Consider the following 24,271-nt stretch of genomic DNA (forward strand, 5'->3'; position numbering starts at 1 on the left):
GGTGCTCAGGTCAACTTAATCCTACCCTGGAGTACGAGATGGTCCACGCCGTCGGCTTTCTGACTGGGATATTACACTGTCTGAGGTGGTGGGTGAGGCCTTCCCCAGACGGGCGTCGCTCACAGGCGCGGCCTCAGACGCCTAGGTACACAAGACAAGGAAGCACCAGCCCCCCCTCACTGCACCCACATACCCCCGCGCTCCTTTCTACCATCTCCTCCTACTCCTCCTCCTCCGAGATTTATATCATAAGGGCACACCCTGGGTAAGCTAACCCACGCTACAGAGTAGAAAGGTAATCAGGGAATTTCTTACATCACATCACACGTCCCACGACGCCTAAAAGGGGGCGATAACCTTTGCAAATATGTTCACGAGTTGCGACCTTTCCTCCTTGTACTCGCTAACGTTGCTGAACGATACCCGAGTCTTTGGGTTGTTAGTGGAAGGGTCTCATGAGGGACGCATCACCGTTGTCTTCAGGCGACGCTCATGGACGCCCATGAGGCGCGCATCGACATATCTTTCCGCTGGTGTGTATGGACGTTCATGTGGCGCGCGCCAACATAGCCGGGGAACTTTATGGAGATTCATGTGGCGTGCGCCAACATAGCCGGGGAACTTTATGGAGATTCATGTGGCGTGCATCAAGATATCATCAGCCGGGAGTGTGAACCGAGGCGGAGCGCAAGACAGCAGCAGGAGGAGTGACACACCACAGAGCAAGTAGACACTAGATGTATGGATGGCCAACACACTCCACATGCCTAATAACAATTGTAAACGTGATGATCTTAAGATGGGCAAAAACCTGAGCTAAACAGGTACCGTAATGCTCAAATTGGACTGTTTTTCAACTCAAAGTGAACCTAGAAACATGGCTAGGAACCTTAGCCAAGACATCAAACGAGAATTTGCCAAACCTATCAAACTGACCATCTACTTTCTAATGTTTCTAGAGATACCTCGACAACTCACCGCTAAATGAAGTAGGAAAATCACAGATCAGGAGCTTATATCAAGGAGATGTGGATGGAGTAAGATTTTCTATACTTGTGGACTGGCGAGCGGGTGGTCAGCCGGGGAAGGCAAGTGGGTGGTCAGCCGGCGAAGGCGAGTAGGTGGCAGCCGGGTAGGGCTGGTCTGTGGACTCGGAATCTTTCTTAGGTCACTTATAATTCTTTCTTTCCTTATATGATGATGTCTAATGTGCCTTACAAAACCAAAATGAGACAAACAACAAAGTATATTCCATAAATCTATCATGGCGTGTGTCGAAAGCGCTAAAATATATGCAAACAAGAAAAGGAATGATACAGTTACAGAGAGATCTTTCCCACATGACTTTTGATAGATAGAATTGGTTGTTACACAAAAGGATGTTAGAGTAGTCTGCATTCCAGCTACATGGTTCCTAGTATGGTGTCACTGAGATTTGATATCCTATTGGACTGCAGAGCACGTTAGGGCGAATGAGAAGGGAAGAGGGTAAGTGGTTCTCGGTGAAGCCGAGTCTGCAACGAAGATGAAAGGGCCCAGGTCGGTACTGTGAGGTTTAGTGGTGATGGCTCACCAATGAGCTAGCACTTCAGTAGCTGTCACGTTTCACACTTATGGTACACGTAGCTGCCCTTTCTTTCATCTTCACCCACACATGGACTGCTGGTGTTCAGCTCACAAACATGCAATCACACACACACACACACGACACTTGACAGTATATTACTCACAGGACACTTGCGATGAGAGAGAGAGAGAGAGAGAGAGAGAGAGAGAGAGAGAGAGAGAGAGAGAGAGAGAGAGAGAGAGAGAGAGAGAGAGAGAGAGGAAAGAGCAATCAATTGCACGTCCCGAGGAGGAGGAGGAGGAGGAGGACCACCACCAAACAAACACTTCTGGGGCAACAAGGCAACAATTGTCCCCGGAACTTTCGGGGACGCGAGAGTTGAGCATCTGCCCAGCTCTTCCCTTCAAGCCAGGGGATCACCAGCGGAGACACACACACACACACACACACACACACACACACACACAACGACGAGCTAGTCATAATGGTGACCCAACACCACTCACCGGGGGTCAAGGATGGTCCTGGAGTGAGTAGGAGGGAAGGGAAGGAGGAGAGAGAGAGGAGGAACCTTCTGTTTTGGAGGGGGAGAGAGAGAGAGAGGGAGAGATTTCTAAGCAGTGGCTGTGTCATGGAGGGGCAACGCGTCAGGCAGGCAGACTGGGTGGTTGTTGTTATTGATATTCAGTTTGTTTTCCTGAGCAAACAAATTTGCATGTTGATACATTCAACCGTTACGCCGTTTCAGTTCGAAATCTACATATGAATAAAGGAAACATTCATCCCCATTGAGTTATACATATATGTACGACCTGCAGTTGGAATAAATATATGATGTTATGTATGATATACATATGTATGACTTAATCCCAGACACACACACACACACACACATATATATATATATATATATATATATATATATATATATATATATATAAACATACTGTCTATCATTTATCTATTATACTTGATCGCCGTTTTTCGCATCAGCGAGGTGGCGCCAGGAAACAGACGAAGAATGACCCATCCACTCATAAATACACACACACACACATATATATATATATATATATATATATATATATATATATATATATATATATATATATATATATATATACACGTTATTTTCCTGGTAATATCTATCATTTGATCGTAGCTTAAACTTATGAACGCTTCGTTCGAGGTATCATGAAAGTTGATGGAATCAAGTCTTGTTTTGTTCCACAGGCTCGACAGTCGAGGGAGGGAAAACACGCTACGTTTTCCATAGCAATCTCACTGGCTTTTATGCTAGTCGTTTCTGTGCCACAGAGTATGGGTTTGTTCTCGGCTATAACGTAACGTTGAGGTTACAGCTTGTTACAGAGAGTGAGGGGATAGGTCGAGACCTTCTTATTTACGGATGGGACACATGACAGACGATAGAGGTTAGGTGACGACCAGGAGAAATGAAATAACACACCTATTGTAACACCTAGTTACTAGTACATGCTGTAAAACCTGGTTACTGGCACCCACTGTACCACCTGGTTACTGGTATCCACTGTAACAACTGGTTACTGGCACCCACTGAAACACTTGGTTACTGGCACCCACTGTAACGCCTGGTTACTGGCACCCACTGTAACACCTGGTTACTGGTACCCACTGTAACACCTGGTTACTGGTACCCGCTGTTAGCTACTATCATATACCTGGTCAGTGACAACTATGGCCAAATCCTGACGAAGAGGATGGTGCCACATCTGCCCCTGGCACTCCTACAGCAGGAGGCCCAAGGCAGAGTGGCACACCTGAGCACTGGCACAATGTCACCTGGTGTCACGTCTAAGGTGTTCACAGGTAGGGTGCCACACCTGGGTACTGGCACTCTGCTACACCTGCCACACCTGGGTACTGGCACTCTGCTACACCTGCCTACTGGCACTGTGCCACACCTGGGTACTGGCACTCTGCTACACCTGCTTCTACCTACCTACTGGCACTGTACCACACCTGGGTACTGGCACTCTGCTACGCCTGCTTCTACCTGCCTACTGGCACTGTGCCACACCTGGGTACTGGCACAATGCTACACCTGCCTCTACCTGCCTACTGGCACTGTGCCACACCTGGGTACTGGCACAATGCTACACCTGCTTCTACCTGCCTACTGGCACTGTGCCACACCTGGGCACTAGCACTCTGCTACACCTGCCTCTACCTGCCTACTGGCACTGTGCCACACCTGAGTATTGGCACTCTGCTACACCTGCTTCTACCTACCTACTGGCACTGTGCCACACCTGGGTACAGGCACTCTGCTACACCTGCCTCTACCTGCCTACTGGCACTGTGCCACACCTGGGTACTGGCACTCTGCTACACCTGCCTCTACCTGCCTACTGGCACTGTGCCACACCTGGGTACTGGCACTGTGCCACACCTGGGTACTGGCACTGTGCCACACCTGGGTACAGGCACTCTGCTACATCTGCCTCTACCTGCCTACTGGCACTGTGCCACACCTGGGTACTGGCACTCTGCTACACCTGCCTCTACCTGCCTACTGGCACTGTGCCACAGCTGGGTACTGGCACTGTGCCACACCTGGGTACAGGCACTCTGCCACACCTGCCTCTACCTGCCTATTAGCACTCTGCCGCACCTGCCCTTACCCGCTTACTGGCACTGTGCCACACCTGGCTCCTTGCACTCCTCTGATTACTACCGAGCTTACAAACTGACGAAGAGTCAGTTGCTGTGGCTTTTAGTGTATCACCTGCCAGGGTTTCGTCACGGCCGTCACCATCAAGCCAAAAGCACTTTAGACAAGCCCTTTCCTGAAAGAGGCAGTGAACCAGGGCGGTCCACTACCGTCACTTCCAGGTCTCCAGGGACGGACGGGTAGGGTAAATCTGAAGCGTTCACGAGAACCAAAGGTTCCCTGGGAACTGGCTGAATCAGGTCGGCGCACCTGAAGAACCACCTGAAGAAGGACGGCTCGCTGGAAACGAAACCAGGTGAATATCTGATGAACGAAGCATATCTCTTTTGTGAACGAATCTTCCCCAGATGATGATGCACCTCGCCCCTCCCTCCCCTTTTCCTACCTAGACGATGCTTCTCTCTAGTCTGTGGTCTCGTGCGAGACTTCCTCTGAGATCTACTTATAGCCAGGAGGAGACCTCTTCAATATGGCTCTTCCAATCCGGCCCAAAACGTGGATATATTCACGAGCCCGTTCTCCTGGCACTTGGAGGTCGTGATTAGAATTAAAGCCAAGGTGTGGTTTATTCCGGAGCTTCAAACTACTGAACGAACGCACGTCCTCCCACTCTCTTCCTCGCGGTGTCATAAAATGGCGGGACGTACCAAGATGAATCATCTTGATATCCTGTCAACCGAAAGAGAGAGAAGAAGAAATGATTCAGTGCTTCGCAGGTGTTCCGACCCAGGATCCGAATCAGTGTGTGTGTTTGTGTTTGTGTGTGGTTCATCAAGTCTCACACGAAGTGTTTCACGCTCTCATAACCTCCCTGGGGGTTCGGAGGGGACAAGGGACTCCATGGCTGCCAAAGACGACGCGTTCCGATGGTCACGTCCTATTCATAGTACCCCCCCACCACCACCACCCCAGCTATGACGTCACGGCGTTCATGTCATTCTCGTCCACTTTTGAATCCCACTCTCTCTCTCTCTCTCTCTCTCTCTCTCTCTCTCTCTCTCTCTCTCTCTCTCTCTCTCTCTCTCTCTCTCTCTCTCCTTTTTTGTGTTCTACCCTTCGAGGTTGAAAATGAAGAAGAGCCGCGCTTCTGCAAAGCCTACTTACGAGAGACGTGTTGAGAGATGTTGACTGTGGGAAGGGGAATGGGGGAAGACGAGAGCTGGGACGGGACGGAACGGAGGTGAAGATTCTCAGAATGAAGTTAGGCGCGATGCGCTGCAATACCGAACACACAGGGGAAGGGAAGAGGCGTCAGAGGTGACTAAGGAAAGCAAACGAGCGTGGACGACGAGGTTGACGAAGCAACGACAGGAAACGGGAGGAGAAGACACAGACAGACGACAGGAGAAGACATAGAGGAGACATAAGACAGGAGGAGAAGACAGACGACAGGAGGAGACAGACAGACGACTGGAGGAGACATAAGACAGAGGGGGAAGACAGACGATTGGAGGAGAAGACAGACAGACGACAGGAGGAGAAGACAGACGACTGGAGGAGAAGACAGACGACTGGAGGAGAAGACAGACGACAGGAGGAGAAGACAGACGACAGCATCATCCTGATGAGGACGGTGTTGTGTGTGTGTGTGTGTGTGTGTGTGTGGCACGCATGCGTGCGCGCGCATGTACGAGGAGCCTGACTGTGAATTCCGTCAGAGGAGAGGGAGGGAGAGAGGGAGGGAGGAGGAGGGAGAGCAAGATATACAGGCAATGAGGAAGAGATACACATCTTATAAGAAACGTCAAACGAGGACTGTGATGAGAAACACGGACGGATGGCGCGATAAGTTGGGCTGAAGTCGATGGTACGATATATTGAGACTGGGGGAGAGAGACACCAGGGGGGGAGATAGGGGGGATGAGGGATAATTAATTAGCGCGTGTAATTAATCATCTGTACAGTATGGGTGAGGAGTCTTACACACATGGGGTCCCACCCGCGCGCGCGCGTGGTGTGGTGTGGTGTGTGTGTGTGTGTGTGTGTGTGTGTATGATTATCATTTCTCTGTGTGTGTGTGTGTGTGTTTGTGTGTGTGTGTGTCTGTGATGATCATTTCTGTGTTACGAGTAGCAATTTTAGTTTAATCTTACGTTCGTGTTGCCCCCTACGTCTCTTAACCATGTATCAGTGCATCGTGTCCTTACTCCTACATGTGTGCATAAACACATACACGCACATATCTAAACCTCATCCAGGCACCCATTCAAAGACCAGCCCCAGAGGACAGGACGAAAACACCTGGGTTGGGTGTGGGCCGACTGACGCACCCAAGGATTCGAACCCCGTTCCCATGCCCGTGATGATAAACGGTCAATAACGATAAACACTACATCACGGACGCCCGATCTCGTTTAATACCATAAATACATCCACGCTTTTATACGGCGCGGGCAACTGAGTGATCTAATCATGTCCATGTCATACACGCCACGTGATACAGTATATATATATATATATATATATATATATATATATATATATATATATATATATATATATATATATATATATATATATATATATATTATCCCTGGGGATAGGGGAGAAAGAATACTTCCCACGTATTTCCTGCGTGTCGTAGAAGGCGACTAAAAGGGAAGGGAGCTGGGGGCTGGAAATCCTCCCCTCTCGTTTATAATATTCGAAAAGAAGGAACGGAGAGGAAGGCCAAGTGAGGATATTTCCTCTAAGGCTCACTCCTCAGTTCTTAACGCCACCTCGCTAACGCGGGATAAGGCGAATATGTATAAAAAAAAAGAAATTGTTTTGTTTACAGAATGGCGTCATAGCTACGTCTCTTCGTTGTACATCAAGTGACTGTTATATCTCTTATCTGGTATCTCTCCTGATGATGTGATTATTACACGAAAGTGCACTTGGGAACTTATCGTCTTTCATTTCCCCGTGGACTCATAGGAATATATATATATATATATATATATATATATATATATATATATATATATATATAGATGCTTGTGGCATGAGAAGAGTGGGAGGTGGGCTGTTTAGAAAGGGTAGTGAGTGGTGGGATGAAGAAGTAAGAGTATTAGTGAAAGAGAAGAGAGAGGCATTTGGACGATTTTTGCAGGGAAAAAATGCAATTGAGTGGGAGAAGTATAAAAGAAAGAGACAGGAGGTCAAGAGAAAGGTGCAAGAGGTGAAAAAAAGGGCAAATGAGAGTTGGGGTGAGAGACTATCAGTAAATTTTAGGGAGAATAAAAAGATGTTCTGGAAGGAGGTAAATAGGGTGCGTAAGACAAGGGAGCAAATGGGAACTTCAGTGAAGGGCGTAAATGGGGAGGTGATAACAAGTAGCGGTGATGTGAGAAGGAGATGGAATGAGTATTTTGAAGGTTTGTTGAATGTGTCTGATGACAGAGTGGCAGATATAGGGTGTTTTGGTCGAGGTGGTGTGCAAAGTGAGAGGGTTAGGGAAAATGATTTGGTAAACAGAGAAGAGGTAGTAAAAGCTTTGCGGAAGATGAAAGCCGGCAAGGCAGCAGGTTTGGATGGTATTGCAGTGGAATTTATTAAAAAAGGGGGTGACTGTATTGTTGACTGGTTGGTAAGGTTATTTAATGTATGTATGACTCATGGTGAGGTGCCTGAGGATTGGCGGAATGCGTGCATAGTGCCATTGTACAAAGGCAAAGGGGATAAGAGTGAGTGCTCAAATTACAGAGGTATAAGTTTGTTGAGTATTCCTGGTAAATTATATGGGAGGGTATTGATTGAGAGGGTGAAGGCATGTACAGAGCATCAGATTGGGGAAGAGCAGTGCGGTTTCAGAAGTGGTAGAGGATGTGTGGATCAGGTGTTTGCTTTGAAGAATGTATGTGAGAAATACTTAGAAAAGCAAATGGATTTGTATGTAGCATTTATGGATCTGGAGAAGGCATATGATAGAGTTGATAGAGATGCTCTGTGGAAGGTATTAAGAATATATGGTGTTGGAGGCAAGTTGTTAGAAGCAGTGAAAAGTTTTTATCGAGGATGTAAGGCATGTGTACGTGTAGGAAGAGAGGAAAGTGATTGGTTCTCAGTGAATGTAGGTTTGCGGCAGGGGTGTGTGATGTCTCCATGGTTGTTTAATTTGTTTATGGATGGGGTTGTAAGGGAGGTAAATGCAAGAGTCCTGGAAAGAGGGGCAAGTATGAAGTCTGTTGGGGATGAGAGAGCTTGGGAAGTGAGTCAGTTGTTGTTCGCTGATGATACAGCGCTGGTGGCTGATTCATGTGAGAAACTGCAGAAGCTGGTGACTGAGTTTGGTAAAGTGTGTGGAAGAAGAAAGTTGAGAGTAAATGTGAATAAGAGCAAGGTTATTAGGTACAGTAGGGGTGAGGGTCAAGTCAATTGGGAGGTGAGTTTGAATGGAGAAAAACTGGAGGAAGTGAAGTGTTTTAGATATCTGGGAGTGGATCTGTCAGCGGATGGAACCATGGAAGCGGAAGTGGATCATAGGGTGGGGGAGGGGGCGAAAATTTTGGGAGCCTTGAAAAATGTGTGGAAGTCGAGAACATTATCTCGGAAAGCAAAAATGGGTATGTTTGAGGGAATAGTGGTTCCAACAATGTTGTATGGTTGCGAGGCGTGGGCTATGGATGGAGATGTGCGCAGGAGGATGGATGTGCTGGAAATGAGATGTTTGAGGACAATGTGTGGTGTGAGGTGGTTTGATCGAGTAAGTAACGTAAGGGTAAGAGAGATGTGTGGAAATAAAAAGAGCGTGGTTGAGAGAGCAGAAGAGGGTGTTTTGAAATGGTTTGGGCACATGGAGAGAATGAGTGAGGAGAGATTGACCAAGAGGATATATGTGTCGGAGGTGGAGGGAACGAGGAGAAGAGGGAGACCAAATTGGAGGTGGAAAGATGGAGTGAAAAAGATTTTGTGTGATCGGGGCCTGAACATGCAGGAGGGTGAAAGGAGGGCAAGGAATAGAGTGAATTGGAGTCATGTGGTATACAGGGGTTGACGTGCTGTCAGTGGATTGAATCAAGGCATGTGAAGCGTCTGGGGTAAACCATGGAAAGCTGTGTAGGTATGCATATTTGCGTGTGTGGACGTGTGTATGTACATGTGTATGGGGGGGGGGGTTGGGCCATTTCTTTCGTCTGTTTCCTTGCGCTACCTCGCAAACGCGGGAGACAGCGACAAAGTATAAAAAAAAAAAAAAAAAAAAAATATATATATATATATATATATATATATATATATATATATATATATATATATATATCATAACGTTCACTAAGTCACAAACCACCTCCCTGTGTGTAAGGGGGTGTAAACATGTGCCATTCTGTGTACATCTATACTGGATCGGTCTATCCGTCGCCCTTGTCATGCCCTTATAGAAAAGGTTTCGTTAGTCTATTTTTTTTCTGTTGAAACACAAGCAGGAATTCTGTCCGGCCTTCACTGCTCTCAAGTTCTCTTTAGGGTCTGTGAAGAGCTTCAATTACGTCACACTATCTGGTTAAGTCTGTGTCTGTATAGGATTGTCCGTTATGAGACATTCAATATCGTCCTTCTTTTGTTTGTGTGTGTGTGTGTGTGTGTGTGTGTGTGTGTGTGTGGAACACTGGCTGATCGTGTCATCATCCCTTGAACATTAACTGGCAAAACTAATTTCAATTAGGCAGTTCTCATTAATCTGACTTTATATACACACAGAGAATAATGATCTCCACGGATTAGCTTCCTTTTATCTATTTGTTCTATTTCTTCGTCATTCATTCTACATGTTTGGATACGATTCTTTTTTTCTTTTCTTTTATTTCTGAATTTTAGTTTCTAGCCGACCCAACCAACATGTCAGCTAAAATAGAAAATAATAAATGCTTTGTGGTCATGTTTTCAATATATATATATATATATATATATATATATATATATATATATATATATATATATATATATATATCCTAGCCTGAGCTATGTGTCCAATCTATCGTCAAACCCTCAGGGAGAGGATGAACAGCGGGGTTGACTGCGGGCCGACTGCCGCAACCAGGATTCGAACCTACACACACACACACACACACACACACACACACACACACACTCACACACACACACACACACACACTCACATACACACATCACTATCAGCAACGCTAACATATACTACATTCTATTGCGCTCATATTGTTATATCTATCATTCCAATTATATATCATATCCCACATCCTGTTCTTATCGTTTTCAATATCCTATTGCTATCATTTTTCCCATTCTCGCCATATCTCATCATCACATTTTCCAACCCTCTCCATTTCCTGTTGTTATCATTTACCCTCATTACATCCCTACCCAGTCATCAACCCTCATGTTCTCTCTTAACATCTTCCCTTCCATTCAATTCTTGTTTTCTCTATCTATCGTTTCCTCTCCCATTTTCCCATTCTTTATCATCTGGTACAGGCCAGACTGTTGTAAATAACCTACAGCTGTTTCCTCCTCCCTCAACCCCCCTCCCAACTACATTCATTAAGTCTATCAAAATGGCTACATACATTACGCTGCATAAACGAACAATTATTTTTCATTGCCGTTCTCTCTCTCTCTCTCTCTCTCTCTCTCTCTCTCTCTCTAATATACCTGACACAGTAAAAGTATTCTTATCGCAGGGATTTATTTTTCTAGTATTCGTTTTTCATATGTCATAAAATCTAATTTTCCCGAAGTCAGTGTTTGTATATATATATATCTTTTCTTATTAGGATCTTAACTCCTTTCCTATATTTTTCCTTACGTCACATTTGCTCCCTGACCTTTCTACATCTCTCATTGCATCTACGTCGTCTCTCTATCCTCAGATAAAGATATCTTTTTTTATCTTATCTTTTTTCTTGAATGTGTTGGACATTTAGCCATCATATCATTTCCTCATATTCAGTATTATCCAAACTTCCTCTTCATCCCCGATCTCTCTTCCTCTGTTATGGTGTCGACTTCTGGGGTTGTCATTGGTTCGTCTGTTGGGGCTGTTCATTGGTTCGTCTGTTGGGGCTGTTCATTGGTTCGTCTGTTGGGGTTCTTCATTGGTTCGTCTGTTGGGGTTGTCATTGGTTCATCTGTTGGGGTTGTTCACTGATTCGTCTGTTGGGGTTGCCATTGGTTCTTCTGTTGGGGTTGTCATTGGTTCGTCTGCTGGGGTTGCCATTGCTTCGTTTGTGAATAAGTTTTGGCTTCCATGTATTTAAGTAGTCATGCATGACTATGGCATATATATATGACACATCTGACTGTGTTAGTTATGTTCTGGGATCAACTGGGATTAAAGCAATCCCCTTTACTAGCCAATAAAGGCGTGACTTTCTTTATCAATAATTTACTCAGCCTTTTCTCACCATTTACAATTCTTTTTAATGTATACATATCTTACTATCTACAAATCTAAATCCTTATCTTATCCACAGTATCTTTTTGAAGCCCCTTTTTTTTTCTATCACTGTAGTGACGGTGCTGTCAACTGCCTCATTAAATCCTGAGTTACAGTATTTAATTAGGTAGTCGATCTCTTTATCATCAGCTGACCTTGCCGATGATTTCATTTCACTTATTGTATAATTCGCATTTTATGTTTTCGTCGGCGTCGATGTTCACTTGTTTGTTTACGTTCGGTCAGCTGGCGAAAATGCAAATGGCGGCTGGAGTTTAAATTCAAATCTGTATTCCCCCGTTACCTTTAAATTTGCTGGGCGTGGAGCGTATTTTTCCTCAACTATCCATCATTACTGCACACGCTGATAATTTTATTGGTGATTAATAGTCAATCGAATGCAATGATTTGTTGATTTACTCTTCGTTAACTCAGCGTTTCAAAATGATCCTTTCTTTCACAATTATTCGCTATACATATACATACATATACATACATATTGCTTTGAAGAATGTATGTGAGAAATACTTAGAAAAGCAAATGTATTTGTATGTAGCATTTATGGATCTGGAGAAGGCATATGATAGAGTTGATAGAGATGCTCTGTGGAAGGTATTAAGAATATATGGTGTGGGAGGAAAGTTGTTAGAAGCAGTGAAAAGTTTTTATCGAGGATGTAAGGCATGTGTACGTGTAGGAAGAGAGGAAAGTGATTGGTTCTCAGTGAATGTAGGTTTGCGGCAGGGGTGTGTGATGTCTCCATGGTTGTTAAATTTGTTTATGGATGGGGTTGTTAGGGAGGTAAATGCAAGAGTTTTGGAAAGAGGGGCAAGTATGAAGTCTGTTGGGGATGAGAGAGCTTGGGAAGTGAGTCAGTTGTTGTTCGCTGATGATACAGCGCTGGTGGCTGATTCATGTGAGAAACTGCAGAAGCTGGTGACTGAGTTTGGTAAAGTGTGTGGAAGAAGAAAGTTAAGAGTAAATGTGAATAAGAGCAAGGTTATTAGGTACAGTAGGGTGGAGGGTCAAGTCAATTGGGAGGTGAGTTTGAATGGAGAAAAACTGGAGGAAGTGAAGTGTTTTAGATATCTGGGAGTGGATCTGGCAGCGGATGGAACCATGGAAGCGGAAGTGGATCATAGGGTGGGGGAGGGGGCGAAAATTCTGGGGGCCTTGAAGAATGTGTGGAAGTCAAGAACATTATCTCGGAAAGCAAAAATGGGTATGTTTGAAGGAATAGTGGTTCCAACAATGTTGTATGGTTGCGAGGCGTGGGCTATGGATAGAGTTGTGCGCAGGAGGGTGGATGTGCTGGAAATGAGATGTTTGAGGACAATGTGTGGTGTGAGGTGGTTTGATCGAGTGAGTAACGTAAGGGTAAGAGAGATGTGTGGAAATAAAAAGAGCGTGGTTGAGAGAGCAGAAGAGGGTGTTTTGAAGTGGTTTGGGCACATGGAGAGAATGAGTGAGGAAAGATTGACCAAGAGGATATATGTGTCGGAGGTGGAGGGAACGAGGAGAAGAGGGAGACCAAATTGGAGGTGGAAAGATGGAGTGAAAAAGATTTTGTGTGATCGGGGCCTGAACATGCAGGAGGGTGAAAGGAGGGCAAGGAATAGAGTGAATTGGAGCGATGTGGTATACCGGGGTTGACGTGCTGTCAGTGGATTGAATCAAGGCATGTGAAGCGTCTGGGGTAAACCATGGAAAGCTGTGTAGGTATGTATATTTGCGTATGTGGATGTATGTATATACATGTGTATGGGGGGGGTTGGGCCATTTCTTTCGTCTGTTTCCTTGCGCTACCTCGCAAACGCGGGAGACAGCGACAAAAAAAAAAAAAAAAAAAAAAAAATATATATATATATATATATATATATATATATATATATATATATATATATATATATATATATATATATATGTCTGACGCCTTGCGACAGACGGCAAGGGTCGAGCGGTACGACTCGAGCCCACTTGAGGTCATACTAGGAACATGTATTCACCTACCTGGAGGTTCCGAGATGCAGTCCAGGTTATCCGGGGCGTGTAACACAGGTGGCTAGCCTCCCGCCACCTCGTCACACACACACACGCACACACCTGCAGGAGGAGGAGGAAGAAATGGTCTCCATTAGTCAAGTGTCGTATGACAAGGTGAGGACACACACCTGCCTCTGGGAACGTGGCGCGTAGCAACGCTACCGGGGGGCCTTGTTTCCACACCTGTAGTTGTCAGGTGTGGTTGGTCTCTGAGGGTTGCTGTGGGTGTCAGGTGTGGCCGACGCCAGAGGGGCTACGTGTGTGTGTGTGTTGTGTGTGTGTGTGTGTGTGTGTGTGTGTGTGTGTGTAGCCGGTCCCCTGGGGGGGGGGGGGCTTCTCATGTGGGACATTACGGTGTCATGAGTGAGTGAGTGAGTGAGCGGGGGAGGGAGGCAGTGTGAGGCGGGTAGGGTGAGGGGCGCGCGTGCCTCACCGGCCGCGAGGAGGCACGAGTGACGAGGCCTCCCGAGGCCACGACTCCTCCCTCCCTTCCCACACACACACACACCCCACCACACACACCCCACCACACACACACACACCCCACCACACACACACCCCACCACACACACACACACCTCACCACACACACACACCACCACCACCGGCCAGGAAATTACTTCTTGGGTAATGAAGGAAGAAACATTACACCCCCTCTCCCCTCACCCCGTGTCTCCTCACCGCTCCTCACCTCCCTCGTGTCTCCCCATCGCTCATCCCCTCCCCCGTGTCTCCCTCTTCCTCCCATCCCCTCACCCTGTGTCTCCCCACCGCTCCTCCAATCCTTCGTGTCTTCCCATCGCTCATCCCCTTCCTCCGTGTCTCCCTCTTCCTCCCATCCCCTCCTCCGTGTCTCTCCCACCGCTCCTCCCCTTCCCCGTGTCTCCCATTCCTTCACCACGCGTCTGCCTCCCCACCGCTCCTCCCTTACCCCATGTCTCCCCACCGCTCCCTCATCCCCCCTAGCCAAGGCTGCTGGTCAGGAAAACACACACACACACACACACACACACACACACACACACCAGCGCGCCATGCACACCTACACTAATTATTTCCATGAAAAGAAATGAATCATCCATTCATGTGACTCAGTGTGCAAACCTAACCTCCGGGGGAAAACACGTCCTGCAAATTAAATTTGTCTTTGAAACTATTTCACTTTTTTTTTCTTTCCTTCCCGCTCTCTCGATTTTATATATTCAAATGTGTGAGGTAAAAATATGTGCGATTTTGATGGACGCCTTAGATACATAAAACTCTCTCTCTCTCTCTCTCTCTCTCTCTACATAACTATCTATCTATCTAACTATCCATCTATCTTTATCTTAACTATCTATCTATCAAACTATCCATCTATCTATATATCTATCTATCTACCTATCCATCTATATATCTACCTATCCATCTATCTATCTATCTACCTATCCATCTATCTACCTATCCTTCTATCTATCTACCTATCCATCCATCCATCTATCTATCTATCCCCTTTTCCTCCTCCGTACTGAGAGTAAGGTGTCGATTAACGAGTAACTTGAACTACACACTGGTGTGATTAACGAGTAACTTGAACTACACACTGGTGTGATTAACGAGTAACTTGAACTACACACTGGTGTGATTAACGAGTAACTTGAACTACACACTAGTGTGACCAACGAGTAACTTGAACAACACGCTGGTGTGATTAACGAATACCTGTCTGCAAGATCCAAGTTACATTCACGATGATACAGACAGAGGACTCCATCCTCTGACGGCCTACTTGTTATCATCAGTGACAGAAAACGTGGTCTACAGATAAGAGAAAGATTACGTTACGACTCTCCCCTGGACGACATCTGAGATAAGAGAGAGAGAGAGAGAGAGAGAGAGAGAGAGAGAGAGAGAGAGAGAGAGAGAGAGAGAGAGAGAGATAAGTCGGGTGGATAAGGGCGATCTTGGTAGTGCCACAGGGTCTCTGATACAGTCATTCCCCTCCCCAAGAAGGCTGGGGCAACACAAGTGGGCAACAACAAGCTCTCTCTCTCTCTCTCTCTCTCTCTCTCTCTCTCCACCTCGTCCTCCACCACCTCTACCTCCTCCTCCATGATCTGCGGGCTTCTCTCTCTCTCTCTCTCTCTCTCTCTCTCTCTCTCTCTCTCTCTCTCTCTCTCCCCATCTCGTCCTCCACCACCTCTACCTCCTCCTCCATGATCTGCGGGCTTCTCTCTCTCTCTCTCTCTCTCTCTCTCTCTCTCTCTCTCTCTCTCTCCACCTCGTCCTCCACCACCCCTACCTCCTCCAACTCCATGATCTGCGGGCTTCTCTCTCTCTCTCTCTCTCTCTCTCTCTCTCTCTCTCTCTCTCTCTCTCTCTCTCTCCACCTAGTCCTCCTCCACCACCTCGTCCTCCTCCTCCAACTCCATGATCTGCGGGCTTCAAGTGCCCTCAACTCCACAGCGTTACCGTTCGTTCACTCTTCTTCCCATGGTTCTTATTCTCTTATCAACCCATCCCTCTCAAGTCCCTCGCTGCTGCGATTAGTTGCGCCGGACTGAAAAAATCAATGAGACTTATTTTGGGGATTCACACACCTGCCCTGCAAGGGCGTTATCAATCAATTTTTTTTTTTTTGAGTTTCTTTTCCCTCCCCCCTCCATCTTTATCTTGATTTATTCATTTCCTGCTCTCTTATAACCCTCTTAAGACGCGAGCTGGCTGTCTGAGTGTGTGTGTGCGTGTGTGTGTGTGTGTGTGTGTGTGTGTGTGTGTGTATATGTGTGTGTGTCTGAGTGTGTGTGTGTGTGTGTGTGTGTGTGTGTGTGTGTGTGTGTGTGTGGGTGACCTTACCCCTGCAACAATCTGGCACATCTGGTAAGCAACAGAGCCCCATGTCGTCCACATTTCTGTACGTTAAATCGTAAAATGTACATCTAAGTGTCACATCAGATGTACAGAGGACGTAAAGTACATCTTAATCCCGAATATAAGAAGCAGTTTTCTTTATTTTTCTTTTTTTTTTTTTTACAGAGGTGAATATACATGCGAAAATGTTGGTAGTAACAATAAGAACTCGCCTTTGTGTACACGAGAATCAAATCAAAGATTCGCACAACTTACGGTTCTGATGTCTGGGTTGAGCCATGAGGCTTTAACATTGAACTCTCATAACGTATGTTCACAAGGCGAAACGTTTGCATCGCGAAACGTTCAGCGCACACGCACACATAAAGAGGCGTTCACGAAGAAAGACTTAACGCAACGCAAAATGTTCAGAAAACGTTTACCAAACAGAAGGCCAACCAAATCGAATGTTCACAAGATAGAAAGGTCACAAAACAAAACGTTCACTGATTAAAAACGTTCACATGACAAAAAGTTCACAAAACAAAACGTTCACACGACAAAACGTTCACTGATTAAAAACGTTCACAAAACAAAGTTCCCAAAACAAAACGTTTACAAGACAAAAACTTCACAAATTGAAAAAAACGTTCAGAAGACAAAAAGTTCCCAAAACAAAACGTCCACAGGACAAAACGTTCATAAATTGAAAACAAAAAACGTTCGCAAGACAAAAAGTTCACACAACAAAACGTTCACAGGACCAAAAAGGGGAAAAAAACAACGTTTCCCACACAAAACGTTTACAAAGACGGAAAACCTTAATATAAACAAAACACGCGGGAAAGAAAACGTTCTCAGGACACCAAACGTTCACAAGACTCTCGTCTTCTCCCCCAACCCCCCCAACCCCACACTTCCTCCCTCGTCCTCAAGATGTCGTCTGCGCTGAACCGGTGTTGACCTCCCAGGTCCCTCGGCTTTCACTACACCTCGTCTAATACTAGTAACCTCACACACACACCAGTACCATCCTCGCCTCTCTCTCTCTCTCTCTCTCTCTCTCTCTCTCTCTCTCTCTCTCTCTCTCTCTCTCTCTCTCTCCCTCTCCCTCTCTCCCTCTCTCTCTCCCTCTCTCTCTCTCCTCCTCCACCATCACCACACACAATGGCCTCTCAGTCTCGCCTGCGTGAGAAAGGCTTGGGGGATATTTTGTAATATATTCATAGAAAACGGGTTCAGAAGACCCAGAGGCGACCTGACCCCCTCCTCCCTCACTCCTCCACCAAGCCTCCCTCACTCCTCCCCCAAGCCTCCCTCACTCCTCCCCTAAGCCTCCCTCACTCCTCCACCAAGCCTCCCTCACTCCTCCACCAAGCCAGTCTTTTTTTTTAAGCTCTTGTGCACGATGGTACGGTCCCTTGAGCACGACGGTACGGTCCCTTGAGCACGACGGTACGGTCCCTTAAGCACGACGGTACGGACCCCTGAGCACGACGGTACGGTCCCTTGAGCACGACGGTCGGGACGGACCCTGAGCACGACGGTACGGTCCCTTGAGCACGACGGACGGTACGGTCCCTTAAGCACGACGGTACGATCCCTGAGCACGACGGACGGTACGACCCCTGAGCACGACGGACGGTACGGTCCCCTGAGCACGACGGACGGTACGGTCCCCTGAGCACGACGGACGGTACGGTCCCCTGAGCACGACGGACGGTACGGTCCCTTGAGCACGACGGTCGGGACGGACCCTGAGCACGACGGACGGTACGGTCCCCTGAGCACGACGGACGGTACGGTCCCCTGAGCACGACGGACGGTACGGTCCCTTGAGCACGACGGACGGTACGATCCCTGAGCACGACGGACGGTACGGTCCCCTGAGCACGACGGACGGTACGGTCCCCTGAGCACGACGGACGGTACGGTCCCTTGAGCACGACGGTCGGGACGGACCCTGAGCACGACGGTACGATCCCTGAGCACGACGGACGGTACGGTCCCCTGAGCACGACGGTCGGGACGGATCCTGAGCACGACGGTACGACCCCTGAGCACGACGGTACGGTCCCCTGAGCACGACGGACGGTACGACCCCTGAGCACGACGGTACGGTCCTTAAGTGTGTGGTCGTCTGGCGTTCGACCTAACCCCCCCATACCCCGCTCATGACACATCTGACCTGACTCCTAACTCATGACACATTGCTCACAGACCTTCGACCGTGCAACATCATAAACCAACCCAAACCACCATTTCACAACCCAAGAGCCATCTAACAACCACCAGGACTATATAACAACCCCGAATACCATACATCACCCAGGACCACGTGACATAAGCCTCAGAACCATCTAACAACCCCTCAGAGCCACAACATCCCAGACCACACTACAAACCCCAGCACTCTCTAACAACCCCAGAACCATCTAACAACCCCAGAACCATCTAACAGCCCCTAGAACTATATAACAACCCCAGAACCATCTAACAACCCCAGAACCATCTAACAACCCCAGAACCATCTAACAACCCCAGAACCATCTAACAACCCCAGAACCATCTAACAACCCCAGAACCATCTAACAACCCCAGAACCATCTAACAACCCCAGAACCATCTAACAACCCCAGAACCATCTAACAACCCCAGAACCATCTAACAACCCCAGAACCATCTAACAACCCCAGAACCATCTAACAACCCCAGAACCATCTAACAACCCCAGAACCATCTAACAACCCCAGAACCATCTAACAACCCCAGAACCATCTAACAACCCCAGAACCATCTAACAACCCCAGAACCATCTAACAACCCCAGAACCATCTAACAACCCCAGAACCATCTAACAACCCCAGAACCATCTAACAACCCCAGAACCATCTAACAACCCCAGAACCATCTAACAACCCCAGAACCATCTAACAACCCCAGAACCATCTAACAACCCCAGAACCATCTAACAACCCCAGAACCATCTAACAACCCCAGAACCATCTAACAACCCCAGAACCATCTAACAACCCCAGAACCATCTAACAACCCCAGAACCATCTAACAACCCCAGAACCATCTAACAACCCCAGAACCATCTAACAACCCCAGAACCATCTAACAACCCCAGAACCATCTAACAACCCCAGAACCATCTAACAACCCCAGAACCATCTAACAACCCCAGAACCATCTAACAACCCCAGAACCATCTAACAACCCCAGAACCATCTAACAACCCCAGAACCATCTAACAACCCCAGAACCATCTAACAACCCCAGAACCATCTAACAACCCCAGAACCATCTAACAACCCCAGAACCATCTAACAACCCCAGAACCATCTAACAACCCCAGAACCATCTAACAACCCCAGAACCATCTAACAACCCCAGAACCATCTAACAACCCCAGAACCATCTAACAACCCCAGAACCATCTAACAACCCCAGAACCATCTAACAACCCCAGAACCATCTAACAACCCCAGAACCATCTAACAACCCCAGAACCATCTAACAACCCCAGAACCATCTAACAACCCCAGAACCATCTAACAACCCCAGAACCATCTAACAACCCCAGAACCATCTAACAACCCCAGAACCATCTAACAACCCCAGAACCATCTAACAACCCCAGAACCATCTAACAACCCCAGAACCATCTAACAACCCCAGAACCATCTAACAACCCCAGAACCATCTAACAACCCCAGAACCATCTAACAACCCCAGAACCATCTAACAACCCCAGAACCATCTAACAACCCCAGAACCATCTAACAACCCCAGAACCATCTAACAACCCCAGAACCATCTAACAACCCCAGAACCATCTAACAACCCCAGAACCATCTAACAACCCCAGAACCATCTAACAACCCCAGAACCATCTAACAACCCCAGAACCATCTAACAACCCCAGAACCATCTAACAACCCCAGAACCATCTAACAACCCCAGAACCATCTAACAACCCCAGAACCATCTAACAACCCCAGAACCATCTAACAACCCCAGAACCATCTAACAACCCCAGAACCATCTAACAACCCCAGAACCATCTAACAACCCCAGAACCATCTAACAACCCCAGAACCATCTAACAACCCCAGAACCATCTAACAACCCCAGAACCATCTAACAACCCCAGAACCATCTAACAACCCCAGAACCATCTAACAACCCCAGAACCATCTAACAACCCCAGAACCATCTAACAACCCCAGAACCATCTAACAACCCCAGAACCATCTAACAACCCCAGAACCATCTAACAACCCCAGAACCATCTAACAACCCCAGAACCATCTAACAACCCCAGAACCATCTAACAACCCCAGAACCATCTAACAACCCCAGAACCATCTAACAACCCCAGAACCATCTAACAACCCCAGAACCATCTAACAACCCCAGAACCATCTAACAACCCCAGAACCATCTAACAACCCCAGAACCATCTAACAACCCCAGAACCATCTAACAACCCCAGAACCATCTAACAACCCCAGAACCATCTAACAACCCCAGAACCATCTAACAACCCCAGAACCATCTAACAACCCCAGAACCATCTAACAACCCCAGAACCATCTAACAACCCCAGAACCATCTAACAACCCCAGAACCATCTAACAACCCCAGAACCATCTAACAACCCCAGAACCATCTAACAACCCCAGAACCATCTAACAACCCCAGAACCATCTAACAACCCCAGAACCATCTAACAACCCCAGAACCATCTAACAACCCCAGAACCATCTAACAACCCCAGAACCATCTAACAACCCCAGAACCATCTAACAACCCCAGAACCATCTAACAACCCCAGAACCATCTAACAACCCCAGAACCATCTAACAACCCCAGAACCATCTAACAACCCCAGAACCATCTAACAACCCCAGAACCATCTAACAACCCCAGAACCATCTAACAACCCCAGAACCATCTAACAACCCCAGAACCATCTAACAACCCCAGAACCATCTAACAACCCCAGAACCATCTAACAACCCCAGAACCATCTAACAACCCCAGAACCATCTAACAACCCCAGAACCATCTAACAACCCCAGAACCATCTAACAACCCCAGAACCATCTAACAACCCCAGAACCATCTAACAACCCCAGAACCATCTAACAACCCCAGAACCATCTAACAACCCCAGAACCATCTAACAACCCCAGAACCATCTAACAACCCCAGAACCATCTAACAACCCCAGAACCATCTAACAACCCCAGAACCATCTAACAACCCCAGAACCATCTAACAACCCCAGAACCATCTAACAACCCCAGAACCATCTAACAACCCCAGAACCATCTAACAACCCCAGAACCATCTAACAACCCCAGAACCATCTAACAACCCCAGAACCATCTAACAACCCCAGAACCATCTAACAACCCCAGAACCATCTAACAACCCCAGAACCATCTAACAACCCCAGAACCATCTAACAACCCCAGAACCATCTAACAACCCCAGAACCATCTAACAACCCCAGAACCATCTAACAACCCCAGAACCATCTAACAACCCCAGAACCATCTAACAACCCCAGAACCATCTAACAACCCCAGAACCATCTAACAACCCCAGAACCATCTAACAACCCCAGAACCATCTAACAACCCCAGAACCATCTAACAACCCCAGAACCATCTAACAACCCCAGAACCATCTAACAACCCCAGAACCATCTAACAACCCCAGAACCATCTAACAACCCCAGAACCATCTAACAACCCCAGAACCATCTAACAACCCCAGAACCATCTAACAACCCCAGAACCATCTAACAACCCCAGAACCATCTAACAACCCCAGAACCATCTAACAACCCCAGAACCATCTAACAACCCCAGAACCATCTAACAACCCCAGAACCATCTAACAACCCCAGAACCATCTAACAACCCCAGAACCATCTAACAACCCCAGAACCATCTAACAACCCCAGAACCATCTAACAATATGCATATGATACAGCGTTGTTCAACCTTGTAATGATGATCATGTTGGGGTTTTCAGAACAGAGTGGAAGACACGGTTATGATCAACATGTTTTGTGTTATCAACAGTGTTGCATTGTGGCGTGTAGAAAATGAGCTGAGGAGGATCCACTGGCAGGAAAAAGAGATAGGGAGAAACTGGGTTTTAATCAATACTAAATTTGACCTTGTTACTGCTTCCCCATCTTGAGATATAACACAGGTATGAATGGAAGGGAGGGAGGATATATGCTCGGTACGAGAAAGAGAACGAGTTTTAGAATGAGGAAGGGAAGGCAAACTGACCTGCGTGAAGTGGACTCACCATTATCCTAATTCCGTTTTCTTTATATACGCATTGTTAAGATGATATGACATAATGGCGCTATATCTGAATAACATTCCTCTCTGTCGTGACGCAGTCAAACGAGGAGAGAGAGAGAGAGAGAGAGAGAGAGAGAGAGAGAGAGAGAGAGAGAGAGAGAGAGAGAGAGAGAGACTTGGAAAAGTCGCTCAAGTTCTCCGTCTGCCCTAAACACAACAATGAACAGGGGAGAACCAGCTGTTGTAGCGACCTGCACACAGAGAGAGAGAGAGAGAGAGAGAGAGAGAGAGAGAGAGAGAGAGAGAGAGAGAGAGAGCCGATTTCGCCAGCCTTTTCCAGCCCTCCCTTGACCGCACCTAATCGCATACTGTCGGTTCACGCCAACGAACGAGACTGTGAAGCATTTAACCGAAACGATCTCGTCCGGGGTATATGGGCTTCGTACTATTTATAAAAACAAAGGCGGTTCGGGGGGAGTTCGAAGCTTCCCTATGCCTCCTCCTTTGTGTGTATAAGATACATGAGGGGAAAACAGATACTTTAGAAGGCAACGTTGTTCTGAGGGAGAATGACTCTACGGAGAGTCATACGTGAGTTCTGGATCCGTGTCAGCTTCGTATGTGTGAAGCTTCGATCCGTCATTACCACAAGCCAGAAATGCTTTTCGAGTCTTTCTTTATGCGGAACAAACACACTTCAGCGTACAAGAGGAGTCATGGGTTTAAGATTTAAAGTGAGGTACTGCGACAGGGGACCGAGGGAACACAGACACACACACACACACACATACCATGGAAGAGATATACAAGGGAAAGGAGTGGTCTATCCGACAGGTGCGAGAAACAAGAGGAGGCCAGAGGTGATTACATCAACCCATGAGAAGGAGGAGGACCAGGTGAGGAATGTTGTTGATAAAGTCAGAAGACCACGCGAGTCAAAGGGCCACAGTGTACGATCAAGGAGTCCACGAGGGTATAAAGTTCCTCTTACAGATGAAGATAGATGTATGTGGAGTTGAGTACGATGATACAGAGTATGTGGGGTCGGATACAAAGGTTCATAGTGTGTGTGTGTGGGGGGGGGGGTGTCTACAAAGGTTCAAAGTGTGTTGACACTAAGCCCAAGTCATCACGACTACCAGACAAGGGAAGGGAAGATAATGGTATAAAATGCTGAGGAGGTGAGGAGGCCGAAGAGGAAGGATCAGAACCCCCTCACAAAGTGGAAGAATCTCACCATTAAGGATCAGAACCCCCTCACAAAGTGGAAGACTCTCACCCATTTGTACTCGAGCGATGGATACAGAGACCAATGGTTGACTATAGGTGATGGACGGAGTTCTCTCTCACAGGTAAAAAGAAACTGTTCCAACGGATTGGAAGAATGCCAA

The 24,271-nt window shown here is 46.9% G+C and overlaps 1 protein-coding gene across 6 annotated transcripts in view; it reads right to left on the bottom strand.

The window, feature by feature from the left end:
* Positions 1-24,271, bottom strand: part of LOC139752893 (uncharacterized) — a 469,040-nt gene that overhangs the window by 201,263 nt on the left and 243,506 nt on the right. For 3 of the 6 annotated variants that reach the window (XM_071668924.1, XM_071668923.1, XM_071668922.1), the window contains one exon: positions 13,681-13,773. The gene's annotated coding sequence lies outside the window, so the exon portion shown is untranslated. Of the gene's footprint in view, positions 1-13,676; positions 13,774-24,271 lie in introns of all 6 variants that reach the window. The other 3 variants (XM_071668928.1, XM_071668925.1, XM_071668926.1) reach the window with 1 other exon arrangement.

Source organism: Panulirus ornatus, chromosome 13, assembly GCF_036320965.1.
Source record: "Panulirus ornatus isolate Po-2019 chromosome 13, ASM3632096v1, whole genome shotgun sequence".
Classification (NCBI taxonomy): Eukaryota; Metazoa; Arthropoda; class Malacostraca; order Decapoda; family Palinuridae; genus Panulirus; species Panulirus ornatus.